This window comes from Bombus huntii, chromosome 9 (genome assembly GCF_024542735.1).
Source record: "Bombus huntii isolate Logan2020A chromosome 9, iyBomHunt1.1, whole genome shotgun sequence".
NCBI classification, from domain to species: domain Eukaryota; kingdom Metazoa; phylum Arthropoda; class Insecta; order Hymenoptera; family Apidae; genus Bombus; species Bombus huntii.
The window spans coordinates 4,245,444-4,267,797 of NC_066246.1; the positions used below are offsets into that span (position 1 = coordinate 4,245,444).

Sequence of the window (22,354 nt, forward strand, 5' to 3'; positions counted from 1 at the left end):
TAAACGGATTTGTTTCGAGGAAGAAATTATCGGAAAAACGGTAATCGCGTGGAAACGCGCTAGTATTAAGAAACTCGACTCACCGATGGCGCAACAGAGGATCAACAGCGCAGCTACTCGAGACGCTCTCATGGTGGATTTCCTTTCTGGAATACTCGCGATGGAAGTGCACCAAAGCGTTTTCCTCTCGTCACGTCATACCAGGCTGTCTCGCGAACCAACGTCGTGACCTTCCCTCGTGCGTTCCCGCTTTCAACGAACCGCCATTATATCCCGCCGCCGCTGCTACTACTGCCGCCGCCGCCGCTGTTGCTGCTGATTAACACTCTTTCACACCGACGCTAGAAACGACGCTGTTCGCTAATAACTTGGTTCCACGGTTCTTCCTCTCTTCCTCTGCTTCGCGCCTCTAGTTCGCGCCTCTGCTTCTCTTCCTTCCACTTTCGAAATACCGCGCTATACTCGCTGCTACTGCTACTGCTGCTGCTGCTGCTGCTGCTCTATCTCTATCGGTGTACGTATCGCGCTCCAACAAAACCTCTCAACTTTGCCTCTCTTTTCTCGCGGCACTGCGACGCGACACAGCTTTTACCACGATTCGTCGTGTTCCTTCGATCGTCCAAGATCGACCGATGCCTCTCACCTTCTCGCACAGAACGCGAAAAGCGATCGTCTACGTTCTCGGACGTTTGCTGGCGCCGTGCCAGGCAAACGCGTTCTAACACTCTGATCGAAGAAGCTATCGACCCGCTCTTCCCTTTCGATTTTTATCTTCTTCTATTACCGCGTTTGCCGTTTCTTTTCTCTTCTTCTCTCTTCTCTTCTCTTCTCTTCTCTTCTCTCTTCTTTATTTCTCTTTTCCCTCGATACTGCCCTACCACGCTTTCGTGGAAATTTTCCCTGCAACTCCGGTAATTAATAGGCCGGTCGGTTCGATAATCTCTTTTCCCAGCCGGCGCTTCCTTCCAAGTTCTCTGGAATCTATCGTTTCGTCGGTCGAAACTTCGTTATCGTGGCAACTGCTTGCTCCAGCTACGCCGTTATCTCGAATTTGCTCGCTGCTCGTTTAATTAAATGATTCCGAAAGTTTTTCTGAAACCGACGCTCTCCACGTTGTGTACGTGTTCGTCGGATGGTTGACGGCGGCGCGGTATCGATGCGACTTTGCGGTTAGTCACCGGCCTGTCACTTGGAAGACGCGCGCGCGTCCCGCGCGACGCTAATTAGAAAACTTGACAGTCGATAATTCTCCGGCGTACGTGACTCGTGATTTTCCGATCTTTGCTTTCCTCGCCTTCTCCTCGCCTCTTCTACTCCTATATCTTCTATCGCGTCTGATATCCAGCGATGTTATTCCCTGACAAAGTTCCAGCACGATTTGGTAAATAGATTACGCTAAAGTTACCAATCGAGGCGTCGATATTGCCGGTGCCGGTATCTCGTTAACGGTCGAGAAAAGCGCACGTTCGGACGATCCAACGGAATCCCGGTCGAACTAGATTGATCGATATAACGCGATCGCAACCTCGAAATTCGTCCCTTTCTCTCTCCGCTTTCTCGCCGCTTTTACGTTTTCCCGCCGCCGTATTCCACCAATGCGGCTAGTCCAGGGCGAAGAATTTACGCGTATCGAACGTGGGTCGCGCTCTGCCGCGTTACTTCGATTCCACGATTCTACCTGTTCGCGGTGCTACGTCGATACGATAAATTAGTTATCTTAACGACGATCCGATCGAATTCTCTGCCGCGAAACCAAACAGAGATTATGAGCGATATGGTTTCGATGCTGGGTCACGTTCTTCCCTCCCTTGCCTCCTCGCCCCTTTACGCCATCCCTCTACGTGCCTTTCCCCGGCCATTTGTCACAAATAAAGAGATCTCGTTGAGCTGCTAGAAGCTTTACGATCGAGGCAGCCTTTCCGCGCCAAGATTTAATCGTCGTTGTTCTCGGCGAAAGATGGCTGGCGCAACGGATGGCACGCGGTGTCGCGAAGCTATCGTTTCCAGACTCGTCGAGAAGCTGTATTTTTGGCGGACGCGATCCAACGACCTTGAACTTCACCGACTATAGCGTTTGCCGACAAAGCGGGTAAACCGGGATCGGTGCGAATCGCGGGCTCGACACGCGCGTTACACGCGTCGCGGGCAACGAAAGATTCCGCGAACCTAGTGGAACGTATTTACGTAAGTACACGGTAGTACTGTACATACGGCGGGATACTCGTCCAGAGAAACCTGGAAATCACGGTTTATCTTTACAACTTAAACGTGCTTTATCGCGCGAAACGATTACTCGGCGCCGAACGACCAATGCGTAAGCGGTAATTCAGCTGCTCGTTCGAACCTGGACACGGTCGTATCGGTCGCTATCTGAAATTACACGAAATTATGGAAAATTAGGTCGCGTGTTGGCCGATGTACGCGAAATACGCGGTTGCGCTTGCCACGGAAATATCTAAATCGTACGCGTTAAAGTTTCCAACTCCGCTCGGTCGCCTTTCGTTCTTAGGCTACTTTCTACGTTCAATTTCGAGCAACCGCGATTTTCAGTTTGTTCGAGGGGCGACGCGACGAAAGCGTGTAAGACGCGTCCCCCCAGTTCCACCGATTTTTCAGATAATTTTTCGCCCCTCTGCTGGGGAAATAGGCGCGGTTAGCGCGAGTTCGTGGCTTTTGAGAACCGACGAGCCGAGTCTGGGTCACGGAATTAGCGGATGCGTGTTAATTTGACGAAACTGTGGAACGGAGAGCGCGTGACAGGAGCAACGAAACCGTGCTCCGATCAGGCACACCTGTTTGTTCGCGCAATAGCGATCGACGCCTTTGCAGCGATCTATACGAACACCTGTAAGCGCGCGAAAGCACATGGTCGTTAATCAAGTCGATACGTTTCTCCAAACTGCCATGCAAATGAATCGCGTACGCCGGTCGTGTTTCGTGCCAACGAACCCTGCGCCTCGTCGATTCCAGCCGAATCCGGTCGTATTTCCAGAAGAAAATTGATCGTGCCGTTTCGAAAATAGCCATGGAACGCGGTCGACCGATCTAATGATTTCGCAATGTTTGGACAGGTGACAGGCGGAACGCGTCGATTCTCTGATACGAAATCGACGATATTCCACGAAAAGCGACATAATCCAAAGGGGGCCGCGATATCGATAAAGTCGCAACTTTCCTTCCTTTTCCTACTAAGAGGTTCGCGTCGCCAGAGAATCGCCTGTTAAACAGAGTTTCGAAATTCGTGGAATTCCAACGATTCGCCAAGAAAACGATTAAGTGGAAAGACGCGAAGTTTGAACGTGATCGCCCGGGTAGAAGAACGGATCTATGCGCGAGATTGTGTACATTCCCGTCCGTAAGTATACATTCGGACACTTGTCTACATACCTGGCAATTTCGCATAAATATCTTACTTTAGTTTCTTTTAGGAATTCGTTACGTCGCCCTACGTTATCCTCGCGTTATTTCTCCACGATGTCCGTTAAGAAATAACACGGACGAAATTATGATAAAGTGGAGGTAAGCGTAAACGTACGTATAGAAATGATACATCTGGCATCAAGATGATAAAAATACGGTTTCCCATGATATTGTCTCCAGTCTGACTGTTTTCACCGTGCCATCCATTTCATACTTTCGTCTCCTGTAGAGTCTGATATTTCTGCATCTTTGGACGGGTATTAAAGCCATCGTCGCTCTAAAGAGAAACGCATAATTTTCCCATTATATCGGCGTATCACCAAAGCGTTTGCATCGGGTAAGATGTTGCTCCCCTCCTGTCCAAGGGCTTACGACTTGAATACGTAGAATACCGATTAGTCCGCGCTCAACTATACTTTATGCATCGGAATATAGCGATCTCGACTGTTGTATATCTATCTTTCTTATATCTTCTCGTATTACGTTGTTCGATCGGTAATCGCAATTAAAAACGCTGCAGCGAAGTTGTACATCGTTGAAGTGGTCACCACTTTTAAGAAAACTCTACATCCGGTCTTTTTAGTTTTCTCAAGCACCGAAGCCATCGACAGCGAATAGACAATAGACTGGGACGGAGGCAGACCATAGACAGTAGACGGGCAACGATGGCTTCGGGGTTTTCAGTTACAGGGCAACATTGTTAGCGTGCGGATCGGGACCAGTTCAAATTATATCGCTAGTTGTACTTACGCTTCTGTATTAAAATATATTTTCTACTTTAGAATTTATCCACGCGTTCCTCTGTTCATACATCCAATAACCTCGACATATACAAACTTCCATAAACACTTGCACGAATTAAATTAGAATTGAATGGAGATGTAAGCAGTCACCGCATGGAAGTATTCGAGCTGCAGCCGCTGAAATTTCCTCCACTCTTCGATCGTGCGACGTCATCTTACTAGTCGAAACGTCGCTTCACCCTGCTATGTGTATCTACTCTGGTCTGAACTTTAGTCGCTGAATTATAATGTTTATCGCTGCGATCGATCAACGCTCACCGGCGACGACTTCACCATGGATGAAGGGGAGTTTCGATAGCAGTTAAAAAATCACTTTGCAGCTTTCGTGTGCGTTTTTCGAATAATGATACCAAAGTTATGCACACGCATTCAAATAATTCTGTATATATAATGGGAATTACCAAAATAATATTAATTAACCAATTTTGCAATAGCATTCACATCTTCTGTAAATCTGTGGCTTCTTTCAAACTATCAGCTATTGTGTATATATATATTATCGTATATACAGTAATAATCAATTGTATATTCCATCTTATTATTTTCTTTCCCATTTATCATATATCGCTTGTTACGTAGCATCGTTACTTTTTATTCCAACTCCGTCTTCTGATACGTAACTACGCGTACAAATGGGTTTCCCTTCCTGTTACAAATAAATAGTACCATTATTATTATTATTATAAAATCCAACCTCTGGTCTCTTTTGCGGTCTAAAGGAAGCTAGAAACTTCGCTGGAATTTTTAGTCGACAATTTTAACTGCCGTGGTCGAGTCCAGATAAACCAAATTCTCCACCGTTTCCGATCTTCTCCTGATCTATTTTTCTCCGACGATAGTTTATGGCTTCGCTGTCTACGGTTACCAACCTACGTAACCGAAACTGTCACAATGTCTCGGCCAGTCTCGATCGTTTCGGTCGAGTGAACACCGATATCGCTGGTTCAGACCGATTTTGAGAAGGCCGTTGGATACAACGTGCCATGGAATTCTTTTGCCAAAATCGTATTCGTCAGGCTTCCGTAAGCCGCTGCTGCCTTGGCTGGCGAGTTGCTCGCGTGACCTTGTAAGGTTGCTGGTCTGTGCTTAATACCAGATCGATGTCACCTCGGATGTTCCACGGGGATCTCATTCGGGAGCTCTACTATTCACCTTGTTTGTTAATAACATCGCCAAAGAGCTTCAATATCGCCGCTTCCCGCTATACATCGACAACTTAAACGTCTTTAAGCAGATCACGAACACGTCGGACTGTTGTCTGTTACAACAAGATTTTAATGACTTGGCACGCTGCGGAGTGGGATCAACAACGGCGTGCCATCGAACTGCGGCAAATGTTTTCTTACGAGGTCTTCCCGGAAGCTACGTCCCGTCGAGCACAGCTACGAACACGGCGGAGAGATTCTGTTGCGTCGAATCGGCGATACCGATGAATCTGGCAGTTTCTTTCGCACACCTTTCCAACTTCTTCCTTCGTATCCAGGATATCACGTCAAATGGCAATCCCGTACGACTAGACGCAGAAACCACCTAGAGAGAATTCAGCACATTTCTCCGAGGTTTCTCGCTTATAAATCCGGCCATTCAACGAACCTTCGTGACGCTTCTATCGTAGCTAAATATAAATTTCGTTTGCCAGGCGATTGGCTGACGAAGCAATTTTTCTATTTAAAATTTTTAATGGATTTATCGACTGTCCACAGTTCCTTAGCTTCGTCAACTTGCATCCTGGGTCTCCTTATTCCACTCTGCGGCATTCTCCTCCAGACTTGGCTACATAAACGCTATGAGCTCGTATAGGCAAGTTAGGTAACACTTTGTGCAATGGCATTAACTTTTTTCCACTTCAATTGGCGATCTCATACGGAAGGTCCGGGTATCCTTTGGTCCTTTGGTATCACAGTGACTGTATGTGTAGCCCAACACTGCTTTCCCTCTTACCGTGTATCACCTTCTTGCAAGAAGGGATCTTTCCACGTTTCGTTGATAAATAAAGCAACAAATTAAATTAAAAAATCCCAGTACCTCGAGGCTACTGAATTGCGCTGTAACTAGACCTGGTCTAAAATACGCGGTAGTTGTTCCATCGCAGTGTTCAGCGTCGCATCTTGAGATTTGTCGCGTACAGGTTGGGACAGAGGATGGCGATTGCTGATCGTAACTATAACACCATCTTAATTAGGCTCAACTTGAAACTCGTACACCTGCGTTGGATTTTCTAGTTCTGTTCATACTTGGGCGCTACCGTCCGTTGGCCTCGACTTCTCGAGCTAATCAACTTGTATGCACGTGCAAGGCCATCGAGAGCCTTTTCGCAGGTAATTTTCAAATTTCTGTACGCCGAATCGAATCGGTGTAACACGTATGACCGCGAATATGTTTTCAGAATGTTATTAATCCACACGGTACGCGTTTCTTTATTTCTCCCTGTTTATTTTCTTTTCTTTTTCCTCTGTTTTCCCGTTCGCCTGCCGGGTCTTCTTATTTCTTTTGTTTCCTTACCTATCTGCTCTCTTATATTTCTCTTCCTGTGTTTATCTTCTTACTGCGTCGGCGTGCTTTTATATTACGCACAATTCCTTATAGTGCGATTTTATAATAAATAAACAAATACAAAGGATCGATAAACACGAGAGCAGAACAACACAGGCGTTCGGATGATTTTAGTCTACGTACGTTTCCTCTTGCCTGTCTTCCTAACAATTCTATCGATATTATCTGCTAATAAACATCGTTTACATCGTCCGAGAATAACATCAAGATCGTAGGACACCGTAAGAATGCGAATTACCCGAAATCCATCAAATACACTGTCCGGATACTTACGTCGTACGTGTACGAACCGATCAAAGCGGAAGTTCGATCGCGATCTTAACACGTTGACGCCGGCGCCGATATTCAGGGTTTTCCCTGTGAGGTGGCGCCGAATGCACGGGACAGACACGCGTGACCCACCGGTGGTACACGCCGGCGTCAACGTGTTAATCTTTGTTTGCCTTAGGAGTCGACGCCACGCGCGTTTCTTCGCGACGTTACGATATCGCGAGCGAATACGCAGACACTGTCCTCTCTCGTTAAAGGATTAAGATTCGAGTTCGTCACAGGGAAAAGGTATTATGAACGATGGCGGTGCCGTGGTTGGAACGTAGCTGACGTACGCTAAGACTCTAGCTCTCTCGTGCGTATAGCACACGACGAGCAGTTCGTTCTGACATCACCACCCATATTACACGTTCGCCTACGTAAACATTCACCGCGAGCACGCGTATACACGCGCATACTCGCTCGTGCGTTTACATACGCGGTAAGCAGGCACTTATTTTCGCCGTGTAGCGAGCCGTTTGGTTTTCGTCACGAAGAAACCGAGGATATTAGCTTTGATCGACGACGATTCTCCGTACGAATTACGATCTCGATGTTCGTGGCTGCGCGGAAGAAAACGCGAGCGAGATCCGCGCGACGAAAAGGCAAACCGTACAGAGCATCGACGTGATTCGACGATCGGCGAGAGAAGGAAACGCGGAATCTCGGGCGTGCGAGGCGTCGATTCTCGGGGGAAGAAGATCTTTGCAACGCTCTCGGATGGCGCACTAAGCGGAATAGGTGTCTAAGCACGTTCGCTAAACAGCCAGATACGTTCGCCAGATAGCAGATACTTATGGCACTTTGGGGTATGAACTCGTGACCGTACAGTCCCTGCAGGATATAGTCGGTCTTCCAGTTTACCTCGGGCGTGGATATATTCCACGATATAACGACCATGTTTCTCGTCGTGGATCCACAACTCGCTGGAATCGTGTCTGGCACGCGCGTCCGCGTTCTCGTTCCGTGTTAGAAAGCTAGGAAAAAAAAGGAAGAAAGAGGAGAAACCTTTGGATTCCTTCCAAGAATATGGAAAACCGTGAAAGCGGAAAATTTTGGTTCGCGGTTCCGTAAGTATCACGGAATCGACGAGAAGCTCGAAAGCCGAATAAATTGCAAATTACCGATAAAGGAACGCGTAACTCCAAAAATCGCTCTAATCGCACCTTTTGTATCTTACAATCTCACAGCTGCGTTGCGCTTCTACGTTGCAACTCTACGCCTACCTTAACAAAACTTTCCAAATTTTTATTTTAACGAATAAAATAGCAATAATAAACGTTCCGACAGGAACATACAGAACCGTTTTCGTTAGAGGGACCAGCCGAGATATAACGATCGTTTCTCGGGCCATGAATATCGATATGTGCTACTTTAGCGAACGGAATACGCGTCGGAAAATTGCTTTTTCCTCTGTTATAGGCGCTATTCATTGAATCCTGATCTACCATCCTCTCCACGATATCTCGCGCATCCACCATCGTCGTTACCAGCGATACCATCACCGACCACCATCGCCAATGCCGAATTGAAATTTAGATAACCGCATTTGCGCTGGCGCGGATTCGCTTGTTAACGGACTGTTCGCGAGTCTTTACGAGACTCGCCGAGCGAAAGAAAGCGGTCGTCGGCTCTTTTCCACGTCCGCCAACAAAGTCTCGTGTATCGATGGAAATGCGCAGGCTACGTGCAGCGTAAGATATTTTCAACCAGTAACGAACGAGTGACTCTGTCCTCATCGAGCTATACGTTTACGCTTTGCCAAAGGTACTTGGATACACGATACGTCACATGGGAACATCCGTGCGGAATACACAGACATAAGATAATGGAGAAGGAACGGTAGAGAATGTTTGTACGATCGGATGGCAACGAGGTCCTTGCCCCTCGTCTTTGTAGATCGTAGTCGAGCCATTCCACATGGAATTAGGACGGAGATCGGCTGAGCATATCAGAAGCCACAGTGGCAGTGAAACGCGATTCCATCGGACCTATCGTTAAATTACTGTTTCGTACTGTACGAACTTTGCAACGCGTCCATCGTGTACGACCAGGCCCGGTCAAACTACCGGTTTTAAAATTTACGAATTTTGTACGGTTAGACGAACGAAAGAAATAACGACGAATGTACAATTTTTAATGAAATCTTGAAACCGGTCATTCGGTTGAGCCTGGTAAGGCCAGCGTTAAATAACGTGGAACATCTTTTCCCCACTCGACTATCGCTGACATTTATGTTCCACCTAACTCAACTGTTGAGGTTGATCGATTCAAGAACGAGTGGATGTGTTTGTAACAGAAAAATATATTGAAATAATTAAAGGTATAAGTATAATGTATATGTTTATTCTAATTCAGATCCCTATTCTCTTAGTATTACGATACGATGGAGTCGACAGAGAGCTCGTTCGTATATTTATAGCAAAATGACTCAACTGTTGAGGTTGATCGATTCAAGAACGAGTGGATGTGTTTGTAACAAAAAAATATATTGAAATAATTAAAGGTATAAGTATAATGAATATGTTTATTCTAATTCAGATCCCTATTCTCTTAGTATTACGATACGATGGAATCGACAGAGAGCTCGTTCGTATATTTATAGCAAAATGACTCAACTGTTGAGGTTGATTGATTCAAGAACGAGTGGATGTGTTTGTAACAAAAAAATATATTGAAATAATTAAAGGTATAAGTATAATGAATATGTTTATTCTAATTCAGATCCCTATTCTCTTAGTATTACGATACGATGGAATCGACAGAGAGCTCGTTCGTATATTTATAGCAAAATGACATTACCAAAAAAGTTAAGCTTATAGCTTTGGCTAGAGGCTACAAGAAACGTAAACAGAAATCTGTTTATTAGTTCCTTTGTTCCTAGACCTTGCAACCCAAAACACAACGTATATTCAAGGGTACAATAATGTTATTATTTAGAATATTTCTGCGTAATAGCTATCCCCAGGTCACGGATATACATAAATAAGGACGTAGAGTTTTTCTCGAACTAGTTACTTCAACATCGACATATTCTCACCATTACTGTACACATAGTAACGAGATGCCGTCTGTTGTTCGCAACAAACCTCGAGTATGTTTTGTGGGTAATCAGAATTTACCTAATGTGGCATCGCCTGCTGCGACTGATGCCAGATCCCCCGTTACCGAACAATAGCATTTTCCTCGTCTCTAGCACACTCGCGGAATTCTACGACTTGTACAACTTGAAGCGACATAACGATATCACTAATCTAGAAATACACTAGACCTAATGTTCTTCAATTTTCCCATCGATGAACTCCTTACGTCGCTCGATCATTTACTTCCTCTTGACTCCTATCATCCAGCGAGCTCGTTCGTTACAAGTGCAGCCGACTGCAACCTTATTTACTCTACGGTTTACGACCTGATTCTAAAGACGCGTTATTCCGTGGCAATTAATTACTTAAACGGTATTAACCAGCACAATTTTACGATTCATTTATCTGTGTTGATCAAGCGCCTAATTCTTTCTATCTACAACGATATTGACGGACATTCGATTACAATTTTCACGTCTTCCTACTCGCGGTGGTTTTCTAGCGAACCTACGAGATTAATCGAGGAGAAAAAAACGTGCTCTGACTGTGATTACGCGATTGTCTAAAATGTTCCAACCTCAGACGCCAACGTGAGTGCCTATCAAAGACGAACTAGCCGATCTTTACTGCGTAATTATAAAGTACACTTATTGTGTAAAGCACCCTGTCCGCGAACGTTTCAGAATATCGTTAGCTCCTACAGATTCAACGATCCAGCATTCTCGTTCGCGCGAAGTGGGTGAATCGGACTGCCGAACCCGACGAATCGATTGCTGACTCATTCGCCCGCATTTTTTCAATCGGCGTGCTCTTCTTTTTGTCGTCGCTCGCACTCCATCGATAACTTCGCGAGCTTCGCCCGATTTCACTTAGACGATTTATCGGCTAACGCGAGTGATGTATTTACCGCGACTGGTCGTACGAACGCTGACAAAGGTCCCGAAGACGATGGTATCTTCCTCTTGTTTTTACAAAAAGCCATCGATCTCATCATGTCTCGATCTCTACGGATAATATTCCATTGATCTTTAATCGTCGATTTTGATCTTGCCGTGTAAATGGCAGTCTAGTTAAATCGCGTCTATATGGAAATCCGGTGACGGAACGATGGTTATGAATTACACACCGATATCAATCACGAGCTCATTCGCGAAATTATTCGAGAAGATTATCGCCGTTGCTAAATTAATGCCAACTATCAAGGAACTATGTGTCATTTCAGCAAACATGATTCCACGCCTGGCAGATCTACAGTCGCTGATTTCGTCCTACTTAATAATTACGTCACACGTGCGCTTGATGGTATTAGGTCGTCGAGAAAGCGTCTTTGCTTTACAAACGTCTCTTTCACGGCAATGCATCTTTATACGAACTAAACACGAAAGCTGAATGCCGTGGTCTTTATTTCCATTGGAACAAAATAGATAGCGCGTAATTCGGCAAAATAATGTAAAACAAAAAATGTCGCGCATCTATTATTTTTTTATAACACGAAAGAAACTTTCGGAACAACCCAGTGAATTTCATCTGGTTGTTCCATACTCCGACTTTGGCAAAGCGTTTGATCCGCTCGACCATATAGCGTTTTATCCGCTAAACCACGTGCAATTTTGGAATCAGCGGTAATCTCTTATGTTTGCTTCGCGATTACGTTTTAAATCGAGTCTCAGAATTGGCAATTGCTTCTCGCGGCCAATTCTTGCCTCGTCGGGTGTGCGCTTCGAGGCTCCCATCTGGCCCCGTTGCTCGTTATCATCGTCTTTATCAACGACCTACCTGATATATTTCATAAGGCTAAATCTCTCCTGTTTGCGGGCTTAAGTTGTTCACGAGGATAGGCGATTACTGCAAGGCACTTGAATTACAAGATGACCTTAATAGGCTTTCAAATCGGTACACTTGCAATAAACTGTATCTAAATATACCGAAGCGTCGCGTGATGAGAATGTCGCGCACTAGCAACAAGGTTCTGTATCCGTACGATTTCTTAACGATACTCGGCTACTTAGTAGAAATCGTAAGAGGCCAAACGTATTCCGAGCATCGTCGACAGAGCAAACGGGCTCCTTGGTTTTATCTTTGGATTCTGTATGGATTTCCCGCGATCCATTCGCAATACGTCGAAAACTCCGTACAATTCGTTGATTATACCTCGCTTGGAACGTGCTTGCGTCGTATGGCCTCTCTATCGATCCACGTACGTTCGAATTATCGAAAGAACTCAACACAAATTCCTGCGATTTGTATCACGTGCGCGGTTGGTCGTCCAATTCAGAGTCGGGTCCGCGGCTATGACCCCGTACTCGGCACACTGAACACGATACAACTGCAGGACCGGAGAACGATGGCGACAACAACGATTCTCTTTTTATTTAAAATCATCAATAATCGCACTGACAGTGTTCTGTTACTTCGATTTATTAATTTTAACGATCGCTCGCGTCTTTACGCAATACTCCGGTCTTTCGGTTTGATTTTCAAGAGACCCTAACGATCTAATTGTAAAAATCGACGATCTTAAGGATTTCAACGTTGAAATATCAATTACAAAGATTTCTGAATTATAGTTTACGTTTGTCCGTTTAAAGAACTTTGATATTTTATTTTAGTCTTCGTGTATGATATAAATTTAATAATTTGAAAAACATGTCTGTGTTGAAAGATTAATTAAGGACATCGAAGTTGCCTTGAAATACTTGACAATATTTGTAAGATAAATTATCGTAAAGAGAAGCTACCAATATACAAACTATATTACGAAATATTTTTTAAATTTACATTTAATTTTTAAATATTTTAACATTCCATTTTTTCAATTAACACAATTCCTTAAGATCCTCTCTCTCCGATCTCGCGATCTCGTCACCAAAAATACGCAACTGCGTCGAAAGTATCTCCGAACGAGACGATCTCTTCTCTGGATCTTACCGTAGATTAGGACGATCAACGTTACAGTCATTTCTTCTTTTCTTTTTGTTATTTTTTTTTTTTCTTATATATTTGTATTTTCCTCCCGTAACATATTCTCTTTTACGTTTATTCGTACCCTTCTGCTTACGTTTATTGCTCGTTACTGTAACTTTGTTTCCTTCTTTTCGCCAGAAAGCTTATGCTCGTGATTTACCAAACAAGGAACTAAATAAATTTCTTACACGGTACGTTCACGTGCTACGTCGTGGCACGCGACGCATTGGTAATACCAGCAAATTTGCGACCACCGCTAATTCCGAATTCCAATTAACGATAACCGTTATCACGGCTGACAATTTCGTTTGGCGATCCAATTAGCGTAATAGATCGTCCGATTCTGCAAACACGTTTGCTTTCGTTCGAACTTGCAAACCCTTGCGACGTATAAATACGTCGTATCGTACCACACGAATCTCGGCGAAGCGGTAAATTCGGTCGATCGTTTTAATCGACGATGCTGCTCGTCGCTGTACGTTCGATATCCACCCCTCGTTCCTCGAACCGTTCAAACGTATCATACGTTGAATCGATCAACGAGCGATTCGTTTCCCCACTGAACGGCGATCGAGACGACTAACCGATACGCCGAATGCAACTTACTTCGTCTAATCGATGAAACTGTCTCCTTCCTATACGTTTTGCAAACAGCGTATCGTGGAAACGTTCGATCGGAATCGCGCGATCGAAGCTTCCATCGAACGGACCGCTGCGGAACGTGCAGCGATGAAAGGTATGCCGGAAATACGCGACAAGGAACAGAGACAGTGTCGCGAAGAGGACAAATCGTTTATAGGAGAATCGCGTTAGGTATTTAACGAGCTATCGCGGAATAGTCGATGGTTTGGCGATGCTCGCTTTGTCAGAATGAAAAACGAGCGGTAAACCTGGTGTACTGTGCGTGAGAAACGAAGAAAAGGAGAGAAACGAAGCGGCGGGGGAAACGGATTATCGTCGACTATGACGTCGGTGAAAATAAATTGGCAGCGGGGACGCGTGTTTTCCGAGGCTGGTCGAAGAGTACCGACGGCGACCACTGGCTAACGTTTAATCGATCGTAGCGCTAGATATCGAACGCTCGAACCGGTTTTACGTGTCTCGTGCACGAGGAAATCAAACTGATAGCGTGACCATTCTAGTTACGCGATCGACCCGGAAAGGGATAGCGACGTATCGATACGCGGAATTCGACACCGGGGTAATCGATACAGAGGCCGCGCGACGAACACCTTTGCGAAAGATAATTTTTGCCAGTCGGGAAAACGGAAAAACGGTGCGGTAACCGCGAATTAAGCTCGCCTGGACGACTCGCCTGGACGACTGGCTGGATAGAAATTTCGCTGGAGTACCGATCGCTAAAAATTGCCAAGGAAAGGAGCGATTGCAAGAAAATCGCGTAAAGTTTCGCGTAAAAATGAGGAATCCAGGGTAAGCGAGCTGCGGAATATTTCGACCGGCCATTACGACAAATGGAATACGCGATTTGTCGCGACTGAATTGTCGATCGCAAGCGATCGTCGGTCGGGTGCGCGAACGCGAATAGTCGGTTTCCTCGTGCAAAGTGCCGTTATCGGAGTTCCGACCGCACCTACACACACCGTGTGAGCGCGAGATCCGTCCGTGTGTAGCGTTTTCGACTCTGACAAACCCGCATCTCCGTAGACTGCCGCGGAGAAAGGGAGACACGCGGTTGAAACCAACGGGACACCCGACAAACGCCTACGCGATGCGACGCGAAACGTATCTGCCGTTGACGGTTCGTCGATTACGCTTCCACTCGCGTAGCCGTCCGGCTCGTTGCCCATTTCCATCGGCGAGCTTTAAAGAACTTGCATCCACGACCTTCTTTAAAGTTTCGCGGCCCACGCGACCTACCGCCCACGATCCGCTTCGAACGAGCTATTATTTTCCTTGCTTTGCCAAATGGAAAACGTTCGGCCGAAACGAACGAAAGCGGCGTCCGGTTGTTCGAGCTATTTAAGCGATCTCGCGTTAGTATCGCGATAGATTACGCGGCGACCGATACGACCGGTTTATCGCCACGGTTCTCGTTTTCTTTGGATCGTGTTCGACCACGTCGTTCGAACGTCACGTGTTAACCGGAATTTGAGAAACCGCGAAACCTCGTCGAATCGTCCGGAAACGTGAAAATTTCGCTGCCGAGCTACGGTTTATCTGCGCTCGCGGAGATAACGAAAGGTCAGGAGATTTTTACGCTCGTTGCGGCTCTTCCGTCCATTTTCCTGTTCGCTCCGATACGATAAAATTATATAAACTCGAACGTGGTATTCAACGTCCGGCGAACTTTCAGTTGCCATTTTCCAGCGGTCGTCGTTAATTATTCGAAATGCAAACACTCGGCCCGACGTTTCTTCCGTTTCGCGTACTTTTCGAAATCTCACATGGTCGGAAATATCGCTCGAACAGCGAAAAGCACCGACATTCGTATCTTTGAGCTGCGACGAATGAAACGGAGCGAGAACAGAGCAGATCCGACTAGGTATAAAGGAAAAGGAATTACAGAAATGGGACAGCCAGTCAGTCGTCGCGAAAAGCCACCGATATCTTCTACCTCTGCGTAAACGTTCCTTTTCTGCTCGATAACGCCGCGCGGAAAAAAGGAAAATCAATCAAGATACACATATATATAGACATCTATGCACCTATGCTGGGAACGTATACAGAGTTGGAAAAAATCCTGCGTCAGACAGGATCGCTTTGACATCGATGCACTCATAGATCGGCCGCTTGGCAAAGAGAATCGGCCGGTAAGCATTCTCAAAACGATGACGTAGTCTGATAAGATAAGCGACGGGAATAAATCTCACTTACTCGATTTGTCTGCCGAATCGAAGGAGCAGAGAGGCGAGGGACCGAACGACTCGAATTAAATTTATCGACGAAAGATCGAATCGATAAACGATGTTCGAAACACGCGTGGATGTTAAAAAGTTGAGATTCTCGTGCTCTTTCGCGGCATCCAAAATATACCGACGAATCGTCGTATATTTTTCTATGCCGTTTCGAACGTTGCTTCGCGTTTTCAAACGGTTACGAAATCGTCCACATTTCGCCGTTTTCCATCGAAAATTTCGTTTCGCCGTTGGTTTACGATCGATCGTCCGGCGAAGGCCGATCGTCGCCCGAAATACTCTGCGAGACGCAACGCGATGCGACGCGGCAGTGGCGTTAAATCGATGCCACGTGCCTCGCGAAATTTTCAACCAAAATACTAGCTAGCCTCTGGCAGGCGGACCTGTGGCAACCTCTCGGTGCTCGCCTCTGCGACTTCTTTTCCTGCATTCTCGGATAACCCGCACCATATCGCTGCGTTCGCGATCGGCATATTTTGCCATTTCGCGTTCATTCGCGTCCTTTGTCCCACGGAACCTGACGGTTCGTGTCCCGATGGTAAATGTTGCAACAACACCGGACATCTTGTACCTCGTGGTAAAGCGGTTACGGTTAACGACGAGTGGCGAAATTCGCAAGTTCGGATACGCGTCCGTCGCCTGGTTGACGAAAAGTACCGTTGCCAAGATGCACGAGACGAGTATACTGCAGCTCGAATCGCGAGTATGGTCGCGCGAATTTTCTTCTATCGGTGTACACGTACGTTCGGTATCCATCCGCGTAAACCGGTCTAAATGCGTTCTCGTGCCGAACCACGGTAACTTGCATTCGAACGTCCGCGCGTGCCACTTTGCGAGAACCGTCGACGTCTACGTCAGCCGAGCCGAGACTCCGCCGCCGCAATTTCCCTAACACGTTCTAATTATTACCTAGAATTCTCGGAACCGGCGAATAATTTGCTCGCTGTCGGTGCGTGCGACGACGAGCTCTCTGCTCCATTTGCATAACGCTGACAAAGTGGTTCGAGCGCGGGTAGCCAGGCTAAAGGCTGAACGTTCTGCAATTTTACTCGACGTTCGAACGTCGCGGAAGGAAAAGACGCGCGTATTCTCGTATTTTTCGAGTCAACGGTTATGTAGGTAATTAGCGCGCGTCGATCGGCCGGCCTTCGTCGCCCGACAGCAAAGCCAGAGGAAAAACGAGCGTCGCGAGCACGCGAAGCGAGCGAAAACATCGTTTGACTCGCCCCTTCCCCCGTCCCACCATTGATTCATTCTGACCGCCACCTGTGGCTTTGCTCGTCTTTCACGGCCACCGCGAATTCCTGAGAAACTGTAGGTTGGAAAAAGCACGGGCAACCGACACGACCGCGCCGAGCTTCGTAGTTAACGTCTCGTGAAAAATAAACATCAACTGACGACGCGATAAGCGAAGCGGTCTCCAAGGTCAACCCTGAAATTCCAGTTTAGTTCCAGGCCAACGATAAATGGGAGGGGCGCGGGACGAATTCAAATTGCACGATATCTGGCTGGCAACGAGAAAACCGCAAACTAAAATCCCTTGCACGCCCTTCCACCATAATTCTCTTGTCTTCGCGGTTCTCTCTTCTTCGTTCCTACAGTTGTTCGTAATCGTTCGAGAGAGGGGCAGAGGGAGGGAAAGAAAGGCCGCTTACTCGATGGCCTTGATCTACGCACTAGATCGTCCTTGAACGGTGGTCGCTCGTCGAGAGAACACGCGCGTCCGTTAGCGACGATCGCGGGGCACCGGCAATCTTCGGCGTGTCTACGCGCTACTTACTCGGGATATCCCTCGGAAAGAAAACATCCGATCGACGAACACCGTAGGATCCTACCGTATCGCCCATCTATCCCGTCGACCATGATAATAATCGACGCTGTATCACACTGTTTTCAACGGCTCGTACAACGTTCGAGCTTATCGATTCACCAAAACACGCGACAAACGACGTAGGCGAAATCGCGAAACGACAGCTCACGCTTTTCTTGCTCGGACGAGTAGAAGTTGGTCGACGAGCGCGGAAACGACGACGCGTCGTTATCTCGACGACCGCGAACCGAAACTCACGCGAGGCGCGAGCGAAACTGACTCGAGCCGTGACTCGGACTACGGTTTTATACGAGTGACTGGTTTCCCCCCCGACACGCTACGGCCGCGATGCGTATACACTACGCACTACAGTCAACTCGGCCCAACTCGCGAACCGTGCTAGCTTCTTCCCGTTTCGCCCTTCGTCGTCGATCTTAAATTCAACTCCCACCCACCCCCTCGCGCTGAATTTAGTTTCCATTCTACCGAAGAAAACCGTGCTGGTTGCCCGTACGCGCGAGCTTTCCCGCCCGACCGTGAAGCGAGAGAAACCGGCGTGCACTCCGTTTTCGCAGCAATTGAAAGCCAACAGCACCCAGCCGATACTCGACGCTAAGGAACGCGACGAGTGGTTTGTAACGATCGCGGCGAAAGTTGCACTGTTTACAAGCGAATTCTAGACGATTTCCAAGGGAGACCGGTGTTCTCCGCTTTGACCCTCTTTCTCCAACTCTCGTTCTTTTCTCTCTCTCCCCTACGTCTTCCTATTTTGCTTTCTAGAAATCATCGTGGCAGCAAGAAGCTAGAGAATCCATATCCTCGACCCGACAGAGACAGATCCTGCCGCTGTCAGATCCTCGCCAACATCTCGAGACTCGTAGCCCGACTAGAGCCGTAAGATAACGCGCGTCACAGACCTCCGAACGAAGGCGTCGAGTTTACTCACGGAAAATTGCCTTGGCGTGCACCCACACAGTTAGTACGTGCATCCGAGTTTATACAGACACGCAGCCGAAATCCCGTACGTACGAAAGCAGCTATGAAAATACGTGTATTATTATAGTGGCGAATACCACTGGGTAGGAAAACGTCGAATCGAAGCTCTCGAACATCTCGATGCTGTTGCATCGCCAGATATCCGCAAAGATTCGCCGAGTATGCGTGCGATACGTTTGCATTCGCGCGACGCCATCTCCGATCGACAGCGAGCATCGCGTTAAAAATCAACCGGCGCCGATAAACGGAGCAGCGTACTGTTACGATTGGCTACGTCGGCCGCGATGGTCGAACGTCGGCGATTACGCCAACGCGTGCGTGCATACGCGATGCCTGAAACCAGGCGAAGTATTAATTTCCCGGCCTGTCAGACTCGCATGTTCTCCGTTCTCGTACCTACGTTTTTTTTTTTTTTTTTTTGAGATTTAAAGTTTATTGAGTCCAAGAATGCAGTTTTAAAGAATTTTTGTAATGGTATGTTAGGCAAAGGTACCGATACGCGGCGGTACGACGTAGCCATGCTGTATTATGTGTCGGTTCTTTACATTTTTCGTTGTATGATACAATTTTTAGATTTAAGCTGCTGGGGAGCGGAGCTTTTTTATGTATTTTTTTTTTTACTATTTTTTTCTGTCCTGAAAACTTGGTCGCAAAACAGGACGCTACGGTAGTTTGCTTTTTGGGTGCTGTTCTCGTACCTACGTCGTCGTGTTTGCGTGACCGCGCGTATACATAACGCGTTAGAGCTTCAACGCGTTGCGCGTAACGTAACGTGATGCAACGCGTTGTAGATCGGGGTACGTTGGTTCTCGCGTATCTTCGACGCGCAAAAGGTGGATTAACGCGTGCATCCGCTCGAGGTTTCGATGACGGTGCCGCTTGGTGGACCCTGCGCGTTTTCCCTTCTCTTTCTTCTCGTGTTCTTTCTATACGCGCGTATACACGCTTTCCCTCGCGTCGTTGCTTCTCAGCTATAGAAATCGTTCGCTGCAAAGGTGGAAGAGATTATCGGAAAGCGGAACGGTTCGAGCTGCTCGTGCCGACGTATCGCGATTATGAATTACGATCGTTAGGATACGGCGCTATGCAGATGGTCCGGATATAATTTAAGATTTAATCCGAACCGCGACGCAAGCTGCGGCTTCCACTTGGCTTAAGTCGTCCGGAGTCTTGTCTTACCTTCGGAACAAAGGCTTCTTTATGAACGGCACTTTGCTTACTCCGTTATACGTTGCTCCGCGATATCGGGACGTAGGATCCGCGACATTACCTGCACGTGTAGCGCAGGCGAATAGAAATATTTGGCGGGCGTCGACTTCGACCAAGAAATGAAATTTCCAGGCAAACTTCTCGGCCGGCGTTTTAATAAAACACGAGCAACTCTTCGACGACGGAACGACAACTTTCTATCGTTCTTCCCAACGTCTCGGAGAACTCGTCCTCGCAAGAGAACGCGCGTTTATCTTTTCATGCGTCGAGGCGTACGCGAGTAAATCTACGGAAAGAATTCGACGCGACACAGACATCTGCTCGCTTCTCGAATACGTCCGCTAAGCTTTGCTAAGCCGAAAGCGTTGTACTACGAGAACGAGAAAACAACGGAGCCGAAAAAACGAGACTCCAAGACGGAAGAAAGTAGCGCGAAAGTGGTTTCTTCGTTTCCACTTGTTCGTCCGAAGCACCGGAAAGTTTCTCGTTGCGCGTATTTCCACGCGTCCGTGGAAAAGCCAAGTGAACGAGAAATCGGAAACCGTCGTCTTCGATATTCCAGCCGATATATCCATATTGGTCGGATTAATCGTCGACTAATCCAAGTGGTTGCTCGCACGAACTGCTAATTAAAATTAAAACGCAGTTTAAGCGTATCGAGCGATACGCGTCGTCGAAACTCGGGTGACGTCGAATTCTCGTTTATACCGCGATTTTTTATAAACGACGTATTTCTATAAACAGGGCTGTGAAGTCGGCAGTCAAAATTCCCGGCGCCGATTCCGACTGTTTCTTTTTTTTTTCCTCTCTCGTTTTTACCTCGGACTCCCACTCTGACTGCGACCCCGATTCCATTTACGATAAATTGTTAACGCGTTAATTATATGTGTACGTGTATGTTGTACGTTTGACGAACAGCGACGAACTAATTTATGCGCCATAAAATACAGATTTATCGAGGCTAGGATGACGCCGACGATATCGACGTACGAAGAACGAACAGGCTGTTTCCCCAAATCTTTACAACGATTTCTTTTATTAATTAGGAACGCGAATTCCAGTACTTTTACTTCTGCTTCCGGGAAACAAACTACGGCACGAATTTCGCTCTAAAACGTTTCAGAATTCACGGTCTCTCTTCTCTAATACGAGAAACGGTAAAGTTCAATATTTACTACTCGGTTTGGTACAACGCGACATTTCATAGGAATGCAGCTGCCGTTTTATACGACGATTACGCACATTTTGCACTTTCGCGCATCGATACGAACGCAGCGCTTTTAACATGTAAACGGTTTTATCACAACTTTCAATTATTTTCGCCACATTTTTCATTTTACGCGGAATTTGCCAACACCGAGCCACGGTCAGCGTATTTTCTTTCAACCTCGCCTCCGACTCCGATGATTTCCGATATTCGTATTCCGATTTCGACCAGACGATTTCGAATCCACGCTGTCCTGCCTGTAACGTTATCGAGCTCGTTGGAAGATCGCGTGTCGATATTTCCACCGTTTAAAATTCGCGATCGCGTAGCGAAAGGTAAAGTACGTTATCGAACGAGACGAGTAGCAGCAACGACGTTTCCGTCACGGAGATTTTTCTCGCGAACAAGATCGTTAGTAGATGGGAAACCGGTGTGAGCGTAATTTAAAACGATAGCACCAGCAGCGGCAAACCGAGTGCCGCGCGGAGAACGTGCACGGACATCGAATGGCTGTAGCTCGATATTCGTAGCGACTCGAGTAATCTCGGATTATCGGATGTCTTCCAATATCGGGCGATACTCTTAGGTAACGGAGCCAGATGATTTTTGTGCGCCGAGGAAATTGCGTCGGTCGGAGAAAGCCGGGGATGCTGGGTGAAAAATTACGAACGTTCGCCAGGCGGTGAAGTCGAACGCGATCCAAGGATTTTTTGGTCTGTACGAGCCACGCGCCTGATAAATAAACGAAGTGTGCTCGGATCGTAGCAGAGATCCGAGGTGCGGAAGTTTAGACTGTAGCGGGAAATTTACGCAGCGTTGGGACACGAAGAGCGAGCGGGAAACGAGCGAGGAACGAGAGTGACGCGCGTTCGAAATTCAAAGGTAGTTGGCCCTTGGATTCGGCCGGTGCGGTTGCATCGTTTCGCGAGGGACATTTACGAACGAGCATCGATTTGCAAAGCCAACCGGGTCGACCGCTGCCGGTCGACCAAAAGCTATTTCACTTTGTGATTTCGAAAACCGCAACGCCGCTCGCCAACTTTCAAGTTTTCGAGTCAAGTTTTGCTTTGTAAAACGAACGCTATGTTTCACCGATCACCTCCGCCGATGTCCATCGTCGTTCG

General features: G+C 46.9%; 1 protein-coding gene and 1 long non-coding RNA gene across 2 annotated transcripts in view; both read right to left on the reverse strand.

Annotated features, from left to right (window-relative positions):
- LOC126869576 (cysteine-rich motor neuron 1 protein-like) overlaps positions 1-22,354 on the reverse strand; it is a 155,626-nt gene that overhangs the window by 88,474 nt on the left and 44,798 nt on the right. The window lies entirely within an intron of this gene.
- LOC126869627 (uncharacterized) lies at positions 83-22,309 on the reverse strand. The gene is made up of 2 exons (XR_007690948.1): positions 17,789-22,309; positions 83-1,357 (listed from the first exon to the last, which is right to left on the reverse strand). It is a non-coding gene; the product is annotated as an uncharacterized LOC126869627 (long non-coding RNA).